Raw genomic sequence first — 15,762 nt, forward strand, 5'->3', positions numbered from 1 at the left:
GAGGGGGAATAAAGATGGGGGGGAAGGGGAGTATTGATGGGGGGAGGGGAGTAACGATGGGGGGAGGGGAGTAACGATGGGGGAGGGGGGAGTAACGATGGGGGGGTAACCATGGGGAGAGGGGAGTAACGATGGGGGGAGGGGAAGTAACGATGGGGGAAGGGGGAGTAACGATGGGGGAAGGCGGGAGTAACGATGGGGAGGGTGGAGTAACGATGGGGGGAGGGGGAGTAACGATGGGGGAAGGGGGAGTAACGATGGGGGGAGGGGAAGTAACGATGGGGGGAGGGGAGTAACGATGGGGAGGGGAGTAACGATGGGAGGGGGAGTAACGATGGGGGAGGGGAGTAACGATGTGGGGAGGGTGGAGTAACGATGGGGGAGGGGAGTAACGATGGGGGAGGGGGAGTAAAGATGGGGGAGGGGAGTAACGATGGGGAGGGGGAACGATGGGGGGGGGGAGTGAAGATGGGGAGGGGGAGTAACGATGGGGGAGGGGAGTAACGATGGGGGAGGGGTGAGTAACGATGGGGGAGGGAGAGTAACGATGTGGGGAGGGGGAGTAACGTTGGGGGGGAGGGGGGAGCAACGATGGGGGGGAGGGGTGAGTAACGACACAGGGGACAAGGAGACGAGACCTCGGAACCAGATCCACAATGACACTCCAGACGGGACCGAGTTTCCGGCTCAAGAGGTGAACGGAGTCTCTCCCGTACGTAACACAAACATCATTGTCCTTGTTCAGCATGTGACGATAACAGCCATCTGTTCTCGATCGTGCGAGTCGGGATGCACGTTCCTTGGGGCAACTTGGGCGGTGTGTTTTTCCGGACGGTGTCCGCTTCTCCGAAGCTGCGGCAAAAATCGAACCCGCGCTCGCGGTTAATTTTTTTATTCATTCATTATTTATTTTTAATCACGCGCGCGACGATCTATATTTTTTAAACGTCGATCCGGCGTGGCACGTTGACGCGATCGGGGTTTTGAGGACGCGCGGAAACGACCCGCTCCGACGAGTTTTCCGCGCAAACGGCGCTCCTCTTGTACCTCAGGTTCGTCCGCGTGCAGCGCGCGCGGTCAAAGCTTTGACTTTGGCGCGTACAGTGCGCGCTGCACGCGCGCGACGCGCACTGTCCGCCGGGAAGTTCTCCGATCGCGTCAACAACTCTCTCCTCAGTCGGACGAGCAAGCCGTTCGCTCTTTGCGGCGATTGTTTCCACTCGAGCTCCATGGCGTGCTCGTTCGTCGTCTTTCCGAAAGTGTGAAACATCTCGAGCGTGGATTTGTGACTGACGGGCACACGATGATGTTTGACATTGAGGTAAAGCCGCACTGCGTGAGTTCCCCTTCACGAGAAACCTGTTCTCCATTTCTTTCTTTGACAAGTATCTCGTTCTGGGAAAAGTGATTTCGAGTTTTACCAAAGATATGTTCTCTTCGATCGCGAGGGAAGTGTATAAAGTGTAATAATATCGGATGGCGAAGAACTGCGTCGACAAATTCTTTTTTGTCTATTTTTTTTTTCAATTTGTGAGTTGTTGACTTGTTATGTACGCAAAAGTGAGGTAATTTTTCCTCACACCCTCGTCCCTTGGATCTCTGGTGTTATGGTGACCTTTGTGATAGAAATGCACATTTTCCTTCTTTGTTGGTTGGGGATCTATGGTCAAGTCCTGAGGCGATGTCCTTTTTATTTTCTATTTTTTTTACAATTGGTGAGTCGTCTACTTATTATGTACGCCAAAGTGAGGTAATTTTTCCTCACACCCTCGTCCCTTTGATCTCTGGTGTTGTTATGGTGACCTTTGTGATTGAGATGCACATTTTCTCTGTTGGTTGGGGATCTCTGGTCAATCCTGAGGTGATGTCCTTTTTATTTATTTCTTTCTTTTTCTTCATTTGGCATAACCTGCTCTCCTCTGCTTCCCCCAACACTCCATGTTATAATATATGGTTTGTGTGAGTGTGTGAGTGTGTGATGGTGTTGTACAGTGACAAACTGTAACTGGAGTCCTCAAGATCTGAAATGAACTTTGGGTTGAACATCATCCCACGATGAATCGGAACTGTGGTTTGAACACGACGCGAACGAGCTCATCGATGGAACCTGTGATTAATATGGAATAGGCAAAGCCGAGAAGCGAACGTAGAATTCTTCTTACATTCGCTTCTGACTTTACCTATAACTTGTTGACAACTGTATACGCAATTTCCGGTTACTTCGGCCTGGATTCGGGATCAGCGATCAAATAACGTAAATGACGATTAAAAATTATTTTTTGATGATGCGGGAGATATCTTTATTAAAATCAGTGGAGGAAATATACACCATGTCTGATATTATTTGGGTCTTTCATGTCTCCGACGATGCCTTTATGTCCCGGCATGCATCATTCCCCATGACAAAAACCGGAAACAAACAAAAAAAAAATTACCCCCGTGCGGGAGTGACGGTCATCTCTGCGAGAAATAATACCACAAGTTCTCAATGTTCAGTTATGACCGAAGACTACTGCACAGTTCCACTGCGCAGCTCGAACTGCGCAGTTTGGTTAAAGATGACTCGGCATTTTGGCGTGCATGCACGAAATTATATTTTGAAAATAAATGCAGACGTTTACATTTCGGGTTTTGAAACTTTTGCACCTTCGGCGGAAAATGAATAAATATAATATACAAGGTCAGCTGCTATGCAATGACACCATTCACTAACTTTTACCATGCCCAGTAGAGAATATATAGCCTCCTGAAGGTAGGGCAGTTTTTGCAAAGTTTGAAGTCACGTGACGCGAAAACGAAAGTGAAATTCGAAAATCCGGCCTGACCAAATTTAGATATTGTCCCAGAGATTCATATGCCACAATCAAATTCAAGATTGCTTGAGAAATGCAGGAGGAGATAGATTTTGAAAATCGTCATTTTCGCAATTTTTGCCAACTTTGAAGTCACGTGACACGAAAGCGAATATCGAAATTCCGGCCTGACCAAATTTAGATATTGTCCCATAGATTCATATGCCACAATCAAATTCAAGATTGCTTGAGAAATGTAGGAGGAGATAGATTTTGAAAATCGTCATTTTCGCATTTTTTGCCAAATTTGAAGTCGCGTGACACGAAAACGAAAGAGAATATCGAAAATCTGGCCCGACAAAATTTATATATTGTCCCATAGATTCATATGCCACAATCAAATTCAAGATTGCTTGAGAAATGTCGGAGGAGATAGATTTTGAAAATCGTCATTTTCGCAATTTTTGCCAAATTTGAAGTCACGTGACATGAAAACGAAAAAGAATATCGAAAATCCGGCCCGACCAAATTTAGATATTGTCCCATAGATTCATATGCCACAATCAAATTCAAGATTGCTTGAGAAATGAAGGAGATAGATTTTTAAAATCAGCATTTTCGAATTTTTTGCCAACTTTGAAGTCACGTGACTTGAAAACGAAAGCGAATATCGAAAATCCGGCCCGACAAAAAATTAGATATTGTCCCATAGATTCACATGACACAATCAAATTCAAGATCGCTTGAGAAATGGCGGAGGAGATAGAATTTGAAAATCGTCATTTTCGCAACTTCAAAGGCCTCGTGACCTTGACCTTGACCTCCGGTGACCTTGAAAGTCATACCATCGTGTACGTCTCATCGACCTCTATCCGGATCACTCATGACCAGATCTCCCGCTTCAACTTCATTGTGAACGGACGGACGGACGGACAGACGGACAGACGGACCCATATTACCCTTTCTCTCACCAATATTATTAGGTCATTGGAAATGACCTAACCAGAAACAAACAAAAAAAAAACGGAAGCAAAAGGGTCATAGCCAACGACACAGATTCACAATTGCCATGGTATTGTGTTGTTTTTGTTGTTTCCTATTCTCTCATATGCACACGTCAAGTAATATTCACAAGATAGAAATAAAACTCAATCGTGTTTATACACCGCACAGCGTTTAAAAACAACCGGAAGAAAAAGGCCATATCCAACGACACGGATTCCAAATAGCTAGGGGTATTGTGTTGTTACCTTCGCAAACTTTGTTGCGAAGGTTATGTTTTGATCGCTGTGTATTTATTTATTTATTTATTTGTGAATATGTGTGTTTGTTTGTTATTCGCATAACTCCAAAAGTATTGAACTGAATCGCAGCAAATTTGGTGGGATGATTAGTTATTATCTGAGGACCATTTGATTAGATTTTGGGAGCGATCGGGTCAAAGGTCAAGGTCATGAAAAGGTCAAAATCGTCTTTTTACCATAGTGCAGTCAATTTGCATGCAACTAATGCCAAAATGTTCAGAATTCAATGCCCCATCTTGTGATATGTGACATGACACAATGACGTAATAACCCTTATGAGCGGTTGGGAGTCAAAAGGTCAGGGCGGGTCACGACATTGCAAAATGTGCGGTTTTAGTCATAACACGGTCAATTCTTATCCAATTTGCATGAAACCAACACCAAAATGTTGACTGTTCTGTTCCCCACACTCTAATACCAATTACAATTAAGAGTGCAAAGGTCAAGGTCGAGGTCATGAAAAGGTCAAAATCATCATTTTGCCATAGTGCTGTCTATTTTTATCCAATTTGCATGCAACCAATGCCAAAATGTTGTGAATTCAATGCTCAATCTTGTGATATACGATATGACACAGGAAATTTAGTGTTTTTAAGCCATCATAACACATATGAAATGGCTGATGTGGTATGGGATGAAATACCCTCACAATCAACGGTTTCTGGGGGCGGGGGCAAAATGTAGCATTGGGGAAGGTATGCGCTCTACTGAGTGCCCGTTCTAGTTGTTTCCTATTCTCTCACGTGCATGTGTTAAGTATGAAGCTCACTGCGTTCGCTATAAATGGCAACTGATGCTGATCTTCGACACAGGAGCAGGCCATTTGGCCCATCATACCTGTGCTCTATCCACTCCAGATTAATTTGATTTATCGGTTTATTTAGTTGACTTCATAAAGGGCGGAGGAGCTCCTTGTGAGCTGACGACCATCCATATCTTGTGCCCAACTGTGTCTGCGGATGTCCTCCTGCAGTTGGGTTACTTCTTATGAAGAGGTTGGTGGCAGGATTTGCATTTTGGTCACCGTAAAACCCTTCATTCCGCAAAACACAAAAACGCAAAGAAATCTGAAAACCCACTCCGTGGGAGTACCTCCTGTGCAGTTTCCCTTCGCAGGGCAGCTCACTGGATGATGGGATTGGGGCAAAGCCTTCAGGACCCCCAATCTTTGATGATAGGAGGGAAACCACGGGGTAACATTCCCGGGTCAGATTGCGGGAGAGTGTGTCGGAGTGGTGCTGAGGTGTCGTCCACCAGACGGCGGTCTCCTTGGGTTAACCTGAGGCGGTCCCTTCGGGTGGGTGCCTGGAATGTCCTATCCCAAAGAGAGGATGATCACCTGTCTCTGTTATCATCTGAGCTCGAACGTTTGCACATCAGTGTTGCAGCACTCTCTGGGGTTCGGAGACCGGATTGCGGCGAGATCATGGTTGGTGGTTACAGCTACTATTGGTGTGGTCGCTCTGATTGTTACCATTCCCAAGGAGTTGCTGTCGCTGTGTCCAATAAGCTGACTCCAATGATAATTGAGGTAACACTGGTCAACGAGCGTATTATGAGACTAAGGATTTGTCACTCCTTGGGTGTTATTTCCCTGTTCTCTGTTTATGCTCCGACTGAGGCAAGTGATCTCACCGTGAAGGATGCATTCTATGCCACGCTCGAGTCTGTGGTTCATCAGTGCCCCAGACGAGATACACTTCTCGTCTTGGGGGATTTCAATACATCGACTGGAACTAATCAGGATGGTTATGAGACGTGTGTTGGTCCCCACGGGTCTGAAACTGTGAACCTGAATAGCACCAAGTTCCTTGACTTTGCAAGAAGTCGTGGACTTAGGGTGGCTGGTTCATGGTTTCAGCGCCCACAAGCTCATCGCTGGACTTGGTATTCCAACGCTGGTGGTGTGGTAAAGGAAATTGACCATGTCCTCGTTGATGGTCGCTGGAGGATGATCCAGAACTGGAGGGACCACCGGAGTGCTCAGTTCCTCAATACTGACCACCGGCTTGTTGGAGCAACTCTGAAGTTGCACCTTAAATCCAGGAGAATGGTACCATCCCAGCCTCAGCTGGATGTTGGCAAGCTCAAGGATGAGAGGTTAGCTGAGGAGTTTGCAAACAAGCTGAGTGGAGATTTGGGGGTCTGTGTGCTTTGGGAGGTCCTGAAGAGTTGTGGAGTGCCTTCAAGACCACCGTACTTGATGTTACCGGTAGATGTCTTGGAACTCACCGTAGGGCAAAAAAGAATTTTGTCTCTCAAGGGACACTGGATACCATTGACCAGAGTTGCAGGGCCAGTCTGAATGGCAGAGCTGAGCTGTTCAGGGAGTTGAGGCGTAAAACTCTACATGCGCTAAGGGTGGACAAGGAGGCCTATGTGCTAGGAATCTGTGAGGGGGTAGAGCATCACCTATAGTCAAGTGATTCTCGTACTGCTTACATCACCTATAGTCAAGTGATTCGCGCATTGCGTTCATACAAGCCCATCCCTCGGTGTACTGCAGTTAGAGCAGAGGGCGGTCGGCTCTTGACAGAGGAGTCCGAAGTAAAGACCCGCTGAGCCGGTTACTTTGAGCGGTTGTACCATGCTGATCCACCAGCTGTCGAGTTGGATGTCATGGGTGTTACAATAACTGTTGCTGACCCTCCAATCAACTGTGGTCCAACTTTGTATGTGGAAACGCAGGCTGCGGTGATCCCGTTGAAATGGGATAAAGCTCCAGGGATCTGTGGCATCCATGCTGAACTTCTCAAGGCTGGTGGAAATGCTGCACTCGTGTCGTTACATGCAGTTCTGTGCTCTGCCTGGAACACGGGCATCATCCCAACTGACTGGAAGAGTGGCCTTGTTGTCCCTCTCTGGAAAAGGAAGGGTGATCGCAAAGACTGCAACAACTACCGAGGGGTGACTCTGTTCTCAGTGCCGGGAAAGGTCTTTGCTCGGATAAGTCTTGATCGGGTTTGCCACCATCTGCTTGAGCACCAGCGTCCAGAGCAGTCAGGCTTTACACCAAAGAGGTCAAGCATTGACCGTATCGTTGCTCTTCGGGTCCTCATCGAACGCAGACGAGAGTTTCGGCAGGGGCTGCTTGCAGCCTATGTTGATCTCTGAAAAGCGGTTGATTCAGTGAATCGGGATGCCTGCTGGAGGATTCTTGGTCTTCGTGGGGTACCACGAAAACTGATCCATCTGATGTCTGAACTCGACTCTGGTACTGAGAGTGCTGTGAGATGTAGTGGTACCATCTCTGACTTATTTCCAGTTGTTACTGGAGTTTGTCAGGGGTGTGTACTGGCCCCCACACTTTTCAGCACTTGTATGGACTGGATTCTCGGGAGGATGTCAAAGAGAGCAAGCTGCGGTGCATCATTTGGGAATGTCAAGATCTCTGACCTTGATTTCACAGATGATCTAGTTATCTTTGCGGAGACTTGAGATATCCTTTTGTGGGCACACGAGGTGCTGAATGAGGAGTCGGAGCCGCTGGGATTATGGGTTTCCTGGGTCAAAACTAAGATCCAGGCTTTCAATGACATCTTGGATGCTGCTGTCCTGTCTGTGCCTGTTTGTGGTGAGGATGTTGAGGTCATGGAGAGATTCACTTACCTTGGCAGTGATATTCATGTTTCTGCTGGCTGTGAGTCAGAGGTCAACAGACGTCTGTGTCGGGCCTGGGGAGTCATGGATTCACTGGATAATGGGGTGTGGCACTGCTGGTACCTGTGCGGGAGGACGTAAGTCCAAGTCTTCAGGTCATTGGTGCTTTCAGTCTTGCTCTATGGATGTGAGACTTTGACTCTGACCAAGGATCTGAGACTGAGACTTAATTCCTTTGGTACCAGGTCTCTTCGGAGAATCCTTCGCCATCGCTGGTCGGACTTTGTGTCGAACGAGCGGTTTCTGAAAGAGACTCAAATGAGATTTGCTACCTGCATAGTCCGTGAGCATCAGCTGCGGCTGTGTAGACATGTGGCTCATTTTCCTGACTCTGATCCTGCTCACCAGATTCTCTCAGCGAGGGAGTCTCGTGAGTGGAGGAGGCCAATGGGCCGATCATGTGCCTCGTGGTTGCAGTAGGTTGATCGGCATCTCAAGGGGATGGGGATGGGCCAGGCATTTGCCTGGGGGATGGCCATACGGAGGCCCCTGGAGTACCGGCAGAAAGTAGACGCAGCGACACGCTGCTTTGGCGCATGCTCCCATACCTGACCTGACCCTTAGTCTATTTCACTGGCAATTGTGGGACGCACAGGAACATCATCAGGGTGTCATTTATTTTCGGGTGAGGAATGCACAGCACATTCGCCGCTTGATGAGATGCCGTCACAGATGTCACAATCATTACCCGTCTCTACAATCAACCATCCAGGCCCAAACTACGTACCAAACATCCAGGCCCCCTCTGTCCCCAATTTCCTCACCCCCCCCCCATACCCATCAACGACACAGATTAATTACTCTGATGTGTAATCGTGTTCACTTTTCACGTCTCTGCTGTGGACACCACCCACAGCTTTAACAGTACAAACATCGACTCGACGGTGCCTGCACTTTACACCAGCCTACCCCACACACAATAAAACGCATTATGGAAGACTGCACACTTCTGGGCTCCACAAAGGCAAAAGCACAACATCTTAAATGTGAGGTATCTCTGGGCTGCTCCCGGGAGATCGATCAGCTTTCTCCGTGCGGTGGGTCTGTTCAAGCAGAATTGACCGGGGCTAATCGTCAACAATGCATTTTGTACAAATGTCTAACCAGCGTTCATTGTACAAAGGCCTAACCAAGCTTTTTCTCCCCGATTATATTATGGGCCGACATCTCCAGGAATTTCCCGCTCCAACAAACGGATATGTCTGATCAAATGAAAATCGTGGTGAGATAAAATTGGTTAAACCATTTGGGTGCTGCCCCCCTGTTGCCTCACAGCATTGATCGTTGATTGAATTTGGCATGCGTGCAAATCCCTTTGAATGAAAACGTGCACTCAGCAGGTATCCAAGCACAGAATGCCACGTTTGGCCTGCGTGCTGGTTGTTGCTTCCTGTCTGCTTTGGCAAGGTCGATTGTGCCGTACAATGTGTGAAACTTCGGCTGGTACTGTGTGCATCACATGCAAGGAGTTTCTCATGTTTTGATGTCACTCTTTTGGCAGGTGATCAAAAGAATCCGCCATACGATTGAGGTCGTGGAACGATGAAGGAAAAGCACCAGTGGGTTTCATCACAACACCTGTTATGCTTCAACCTTTGTTTGCTTCGTAATTCCAAATGTGTCCCACTCCTCAACGATGCAACCCTTTGATTATTTCTCCAGGTGTGTTACATCTGTCATGTTCGACCACAACGTTGCTGACTTTGCAGTGGTACCCACGTGGTTGAATTGTCCCTCACTGCAATGGCTGAGCTACAACCGCCGCAAAAAGGAAGACGGACTGTGACTCCTTCCCGACATGCTCTCAACTCAAATTGGATGGACGGCGACCCTGTGCATGCAATTTTGATGCAAATATTAACAAACAAACAAAAAAAAACTCAAACTCTTGCACGGATATTTCATCTCGAGCTTCACGATGTAGTTCGACAGAATATTGCGCCTGGGTCCGTCGTTAACCCCTCTTTGCAATAAAAAACCCCCACATGCAGTACTTTTCCAAGCATTAGTAAACTACAGCTGAAAGGTCCGATTTAATTAAGTTTCACCACATTTGCTGTAGAGATCGCGTGATGGCTAATTAATTTCAGCATCTGGTGAAAGATACAATGATGTCTTCAAGCACACCCACCCTCTGGAAGGCAGAACTACTCCATGCAGCATCTGCCTTTTATTTACTGTATCAGAGATCACATTATTGGCAGAGCATCGGTGCTGCTGAAGCAGTTTCTTTTTAGGCAAGGGTTGTGTTCGGTGGTTTGCCGTTGCCTTCCCAGCAGAGTCAGGGCAAGAGTTTGCAATTTCAGGATGCTGATCATAACTCAGCTAATCTTGGCAAAAGACACCGTGGGACCTTGTCGTGCTCTCAGACTGCTCCTCCAAATTGATGTACTTCGAATGGATGGCTCGTACATCGATTAATCACCCTGTATGCAAAATGCCAGGGTGGCAGTTTTATAGTGGGGTGGAGGTTCGAACACAGGCTAGACATCGCCTAGGCGAGTGTCTTTACCTTTTGGCTCTCCTGCCAGTCCCTTAGACACATTTAGATATATAACTGAAGTTATCCCCACATACATCCGCAATATTCTCTTGCCTAACTATGCATTGTACTTGCGGTAAAATGCCACCTGCAGACAGATGTTCATTGGTATCTTGTTAAAAAATTAAAAAATATTATTGTGTAGCTTTTAGTCACGTGAACGACGATAAAACGACCCAATCGAAATACACAACTGTACGTGTTATTTTCTTTACGTAGCATTGTACATTGGGGTCATCGGCTCGATTGATGAAACGGTTAGAATGAAGACAAACACCTTCAGCATTGTGGTGGATTATTTTTCCCACAATGCCAGGGGTTAGTTGCATAGATTACTTCCTCAACTCCAACCGTCAACGTAACCAAGGGGTACTGGCAAAATGTAATGCAGTACTTTACTGTCATTGAACAGCCATTATCAATTTGATAAAAAGATGAATGTGCAATTTTTTTTAACCTCAAGCGGGAATACTTCCCAGAATGCATTTGTTACATTATTGCTGGATTATTATTAATCGACTAAATCGGCATTGCTTTTCTGTTTTCAATTTTTTCACGATAATTGTTTGTTGATAATAAGACGGTGCTTTTTTAAAATTGTTATTGGAGTTAATACATTAGACGCAAAGTTTTAATGTTTTTGTTTTTCATTGCGATTTATATCCCTGCTGTTGACTGAAGGCCTTTTATGTTCAAATATATCATAATCTTGACGGTTTCAGTACTGCTTAAGTAGTTCTTCGGCAAGGGCTCCGCCTGGTGGTTTGGCATTGTCTTCTGAGGTCATTTGGGGAAGGAATTTGTAATTTGTTCGGTGTGCTGGAGCTCTCCTTCGTGAAGGACGTGCAGGGCTCTTTAATGTCCACTAACTGATGCCAGTAGCTGAACGTCGTGATGGACGGTACGCACATTGATGTAACACCAGGGTACACTTTATAGCTGGGATTCTCACCCAGGCTCATGAGTTCAAAGGCAAGTGCATACACCTCTCGGCTGTCCTTCCATCCCTATATTGTGTTATTCATGGCAAAGCTTGCTTTCATGTAAAAACATGTTGGGTTTTTTTTTGTATACATTGAGATTCACATGCCATTTATAGAAAATAGTGCTTTTTGAGGAAGGCCGTGTAAGTATAATACATGTGGACTGATTTACTGGTTTGTTCTGTTATGCTAAATTTTACGAACCGTGTTGTAAACTCTTTCACCTTTTTGAATCTGTTGTTCCATTGCACAAAGCTGAAAGATAATTGGCCTGGTGTGCAGTGTGGAATATTGCACCATGGAAACACCACGGTCAAGCTTTGTGCAATTAATATGTGGTTTTGGGATACTTCTTGGAATAACCTTTTTTTTTCTTTCTTTCTTTCTTTCTTTCTTTTTTTTTTCTTTTTTTTTTTCTCACAAATCTCGAAGGAACTTCCAAAGTTCAATTTGCAACAAAATCACCATTGTCTTCCAATTTAATAGTGAATGTACTCTGGGTAAATTTACAAGAGTGCATGTTGCAATATGTAATGATTCTAATATAAACTGTGTATCAATAATGTAGTGATTAAAATTGACACCGCAGTTAATGGTGAATTAATAAAGTGTGGTTATGGCTTGTAGATGCCAAGCGGTTTTGAAAATATGCATATCTCGGAACAATTGAGTGGTTTTATTTTATATTATTTTATTTTTTCCCACTGGTCTTTCTTTTATTTCCTGTATGTGCGGTATAAGATGGCTTTTTATTTGTTTTGATACTCATTGTGTCTGTCTCTCTGTCTCATGTGTGTGTGTTGTTTACTGAAACAGCCTGAGTGAGTGAGTAAATGACATTTGCCGAATTGTGATCAATGGTTTAAACCATGGGTTTAAGAACAAGCTGACTATGCATGCAGATACTTATATGGAAATTGCTTGAACTCTCAAATATTTATCCTTGCGAAACGCTGTAAATAGCTGCACGAATTGTTTGAAATGACCTGCATATCATGTACATAAAAAGTGTATTTCAAAGCAAAGCTGTTACTTCGATGGTCATAACCCACCCGTGCTGATCTTGTGGCTGGAGAGATCAACATGGGATGTGCCGTCTGATGAATGCAATAACCTGTTGATTAATTTCCTTGTATAATCCCTAATAATGATCAAAGCGATGTACGTTACATACGTTCCCCTCGTGCCGGTCAATTATTTTGTCATAATTTAATCTCTGACATACAAGTGCTAATTACTAAATAAATTCCACCTTGCAAGTTCTGGAAGTCGTTTCTTGCTGCCCTGTGTAGATTAACTTTCACTTTCCTTCCTGTGTGAGGTCAAAACGGTCATCAACAATTGGCTACAACACCCGGTATGGCAGGACGGCATTTCATTACAGACGATATTGTCGCATGGACACAATTAGCTGTTGCTGCATCCAGATGAATTTGCACCTGCTTTGTATTTCATCATATTGCTTCTGAAAAGAGGTAACTTTGAGCATTTCAAGACTTCATAGTGGCTGAATGTGCAAGTAATGATGGCTATGGATCGGAGTTGTAATTAACAAGAGAAACCTTGTGTGGATTGGGTGGTGGTGGTTAAATGCAGTGGATATGATAAAGTTGAAGTTGTTTACTATACCGTTGGGATATAAAGGATGTTTCTCACAACCTTTTGGCCAATTTAGAAATGCATCATGCTTCATTCTGCTGCACACTAATTTTCCCAAAAGCCATACTTTGGTCTGGAAACTTTTTTATTGTGAGTACCATCACAAAGAATGGCCTTTTTGTTTATTTATTTTATTATTACCTTTTTTTTTTTCTTTTCTTTTTTTTTTTGCCTGGTGTTTAAATTAATTTGTAAATGGATCTGGTTTTCTGGGAAACTTGCCCATTCATAAAACCTCAAACCTTCCACTGTGGTTTTCAAAATTATCCTTTTTATATATTTATGGATGCAACAAAGGTGCAATTTCCTCCAGCCCCACCTCCCTCCCCCTTCCCTTATACCATACAAGGGAGGAAGAGAAGAGAGGAGTGAACTGGGAAAGAGAAGGGAGTGGGGGCAAGTGGCATGGCTGGAGACTGAAGTTCAGATTGACATATTATGCAGTTTGCAGACATAATAAATATACTGGCCCTCACAAGGCTCATCGGTCTTAATTCATGCAGCCATGATTTAACTCACGGCTGCATGTGAGATTGTCATGGAAGGGAGTGAAGGTAGGTGGGTTCCTGGCTATGAAGGTAGCTTGCTTTTCACATGGCTTGCAATAAACCCGGCTCTATTTGCTTCCTGACTGATGAGTCAGCAAACCGAGCGAGCCTCTTTTTCCTCTCAGCGCGAGGCGAACTCCCATGTTTGTGAGTATCTGCACTCGGACATCACGACCGCAAGCAGCTTACCAGCGGTGCAGTTCGTGTTGCTTAATGTAGTATCAGATCTGATGCTATCCTCCCCACCCAGCACATCATGTTCTTGTGTAATGGTCTCTGCCTCCTGCCTATTATGACCGTTTTGCAATCAATTGCGAGTAATAACCTCTGATGGTGGTGATGTGAAGTGCCCCAAGCAATCTTCTGCCCTTTCTCTCTTGTCGGACGCCATTTTCTACCTTTGTTACTTTCTGATGGATGATTCTGGGATTCAATGTCTCTCGGAGGGAATTTTGAAGGCCTGTGTGTGTGGACGCACGTGCATGTGTACGTTGCAAAAATAATTGATCTCATGGCTGTGAAAGCATGCCTTTTCCGTACCCACTCTCGGGATATGTAAATGGAAGGTTACGCTGTTGGGCGGTGTATTTGTTCGTTGGGCGTTGGGCAATGTTCCATTCGATGGTGCTGATCCTTAAACGGAAGTTTTTTTGTGTTTTTTTTATAATATCCTCAAAACAGAGTCTACGATGTTAGGTGATGCCACCTTTTTGTACAGACAATGTTAGTGCCCATCTCATTATGTCGGTCAAATCAGGTGGATTGCCTTATTGATTTGGCCACCTGGGCTTTTAATAACAAACCAAGGATTCCATGGCACTTCTCTTCAAAATTTGCTTGATCCCATTGGTTTCCAATCCTTAAAACTGTTGCTTTGACCCTGCAACCTCTGAAATGCTTGTCCCAACCACAACACCGTCCCCATATTTAATGGTGTACAGAAAAAAGTGTGTGTGCGCGCATTCAAACAGAAGACCAAATACTGCATTGGAGTCATCAGAAGGAACCTGGATAGGATGCAGGTTTCAGCCGCTACTCCACTCTCCTCACACATGCACCCAGCGCAGCCAATTGAGCCCTACAGAAAACTTTCTGCAAGAATTCATTTCTCCTTTGATCGATAGATAAAGAAAGAGGAAACAAGATAAAAGAAAAGAAAAAGCAAGAATTAGAATGAATGAAGAGAAATGTGAAAATGTAGACAGGACCAAAGAACAAAGATCTTGGGAAGGAACTGGATAGATAGATTTCAGCTGTTACTTCCCAGGCTCAAATGCAGCAACAGGTACAAGCTACCAGAGGTCCGTATATATTATCGATTCATCGGATGGCTGGCTGTCTGTCTGTCTGTCCGTGTTTTTTTTGCAAGGACCGCTGGACAGACAACCACCAAATTTGGCACACAGCCCGAGTCCAATCTGGGGATTGTCCTAAGGGTATTTTCACCCACCACCTGAGCCTTTAAAGACCACTTTTCTGGCTTTTTCATTTATATGCAATCTCATTGGTTAACACGTATCACAAGACAATACACTGCCAAAGACCACATCTCGAGCTGTGTCTTCCACCCATTGGCTCACTGCACAGCTAGCCTGATTCCACGCACAATTACAACCCCATTAAATATCTAATAAAATTTCTCTCTCGGAGGCAAAAATCTTTAGACCATCTCCAGTCAGAGAACAACAAAACTCCATTATTCAAGAGATCTTGTATGAAACTTCTTTCAATAATGAGGAAGACTTCAAAGTGGCTGAATGTGCAAGTAATGATGGCTATGGATCGGAGTTGTAATTAACAAGAGAAACCTTGTTTCTCCACCATATTGCTCCACCATATTGAGGAAAATGAGCCAAAATTAACTGAACAAAAACTTATGTATGAGGAGATTCTGAGAGAGATTGAGTCACAAAAAGGGGGAATGTTTTTTTTTTTCCTTGATGCTGCTGGTGGAGCTGGAAAGATTTTTCTATTAAATCTTGTGTTGGCCAAGATCTGCCAAAGACAAAAGATTGCATTGGCAGTGGCATCATCTGACATTGCAGCAACCTTGTTGTCTGGAGGTAGAACAGCCCACTCAACCTTCAAACTTTGCATTGGCTAAAGTTATAACTGACTGCCAGCTCATTGTCTGGGATGAGTGCGCTATGTCCCACAAAGCAGCATTTTAAGCCATCAACACAACAATGAAAGATCTCCAAGGAAATATAATTATGGGTGTGTTACATTTCTGATGGCTGGTGATTTTTCGACAGACCTTGCCTGTGCTCCCAA

The 15,762-nt window shown here is 44.8% G+C and overlaps 1 long non-coding RNA gene across 1 annotated transcript; it reads left to right on the forward strand.

Annotated features, from left to right (window-relative positions):
- Positions 1-935: 935 nt before the first annotated feature.
- Positions 936-12,540, forward strand: LOC147022755 (uncharacterized). Its single transcript, XR_015059898.1, has 3 exons — positions 936-1,321; positions 9,258-9,315; positions 9,419-12,540. It is a non-coding gene; the product is annotated as an uncharacterized LOC147022755 (long non-coding RNA).
- The last annotated feature ends 3,222 nt before the right edge of the window (positions 12,541-15,762 follow it).

Source organism: Eptatretus burgeri, chromosome 7 (genome assembly GCF_056783735.1).
Source record: "Eptatretus burgeri isolate ZD-2024b chromosome 7, Ebu_testis_v1, whole genome shotgun sequence".
Taxonomy (NCBI): Eukaryota; Metazoa; Chordata; class Myxini; order Myxiniformes; family Myxinidae; genus Eptatretus; species Eptatretus burgeri.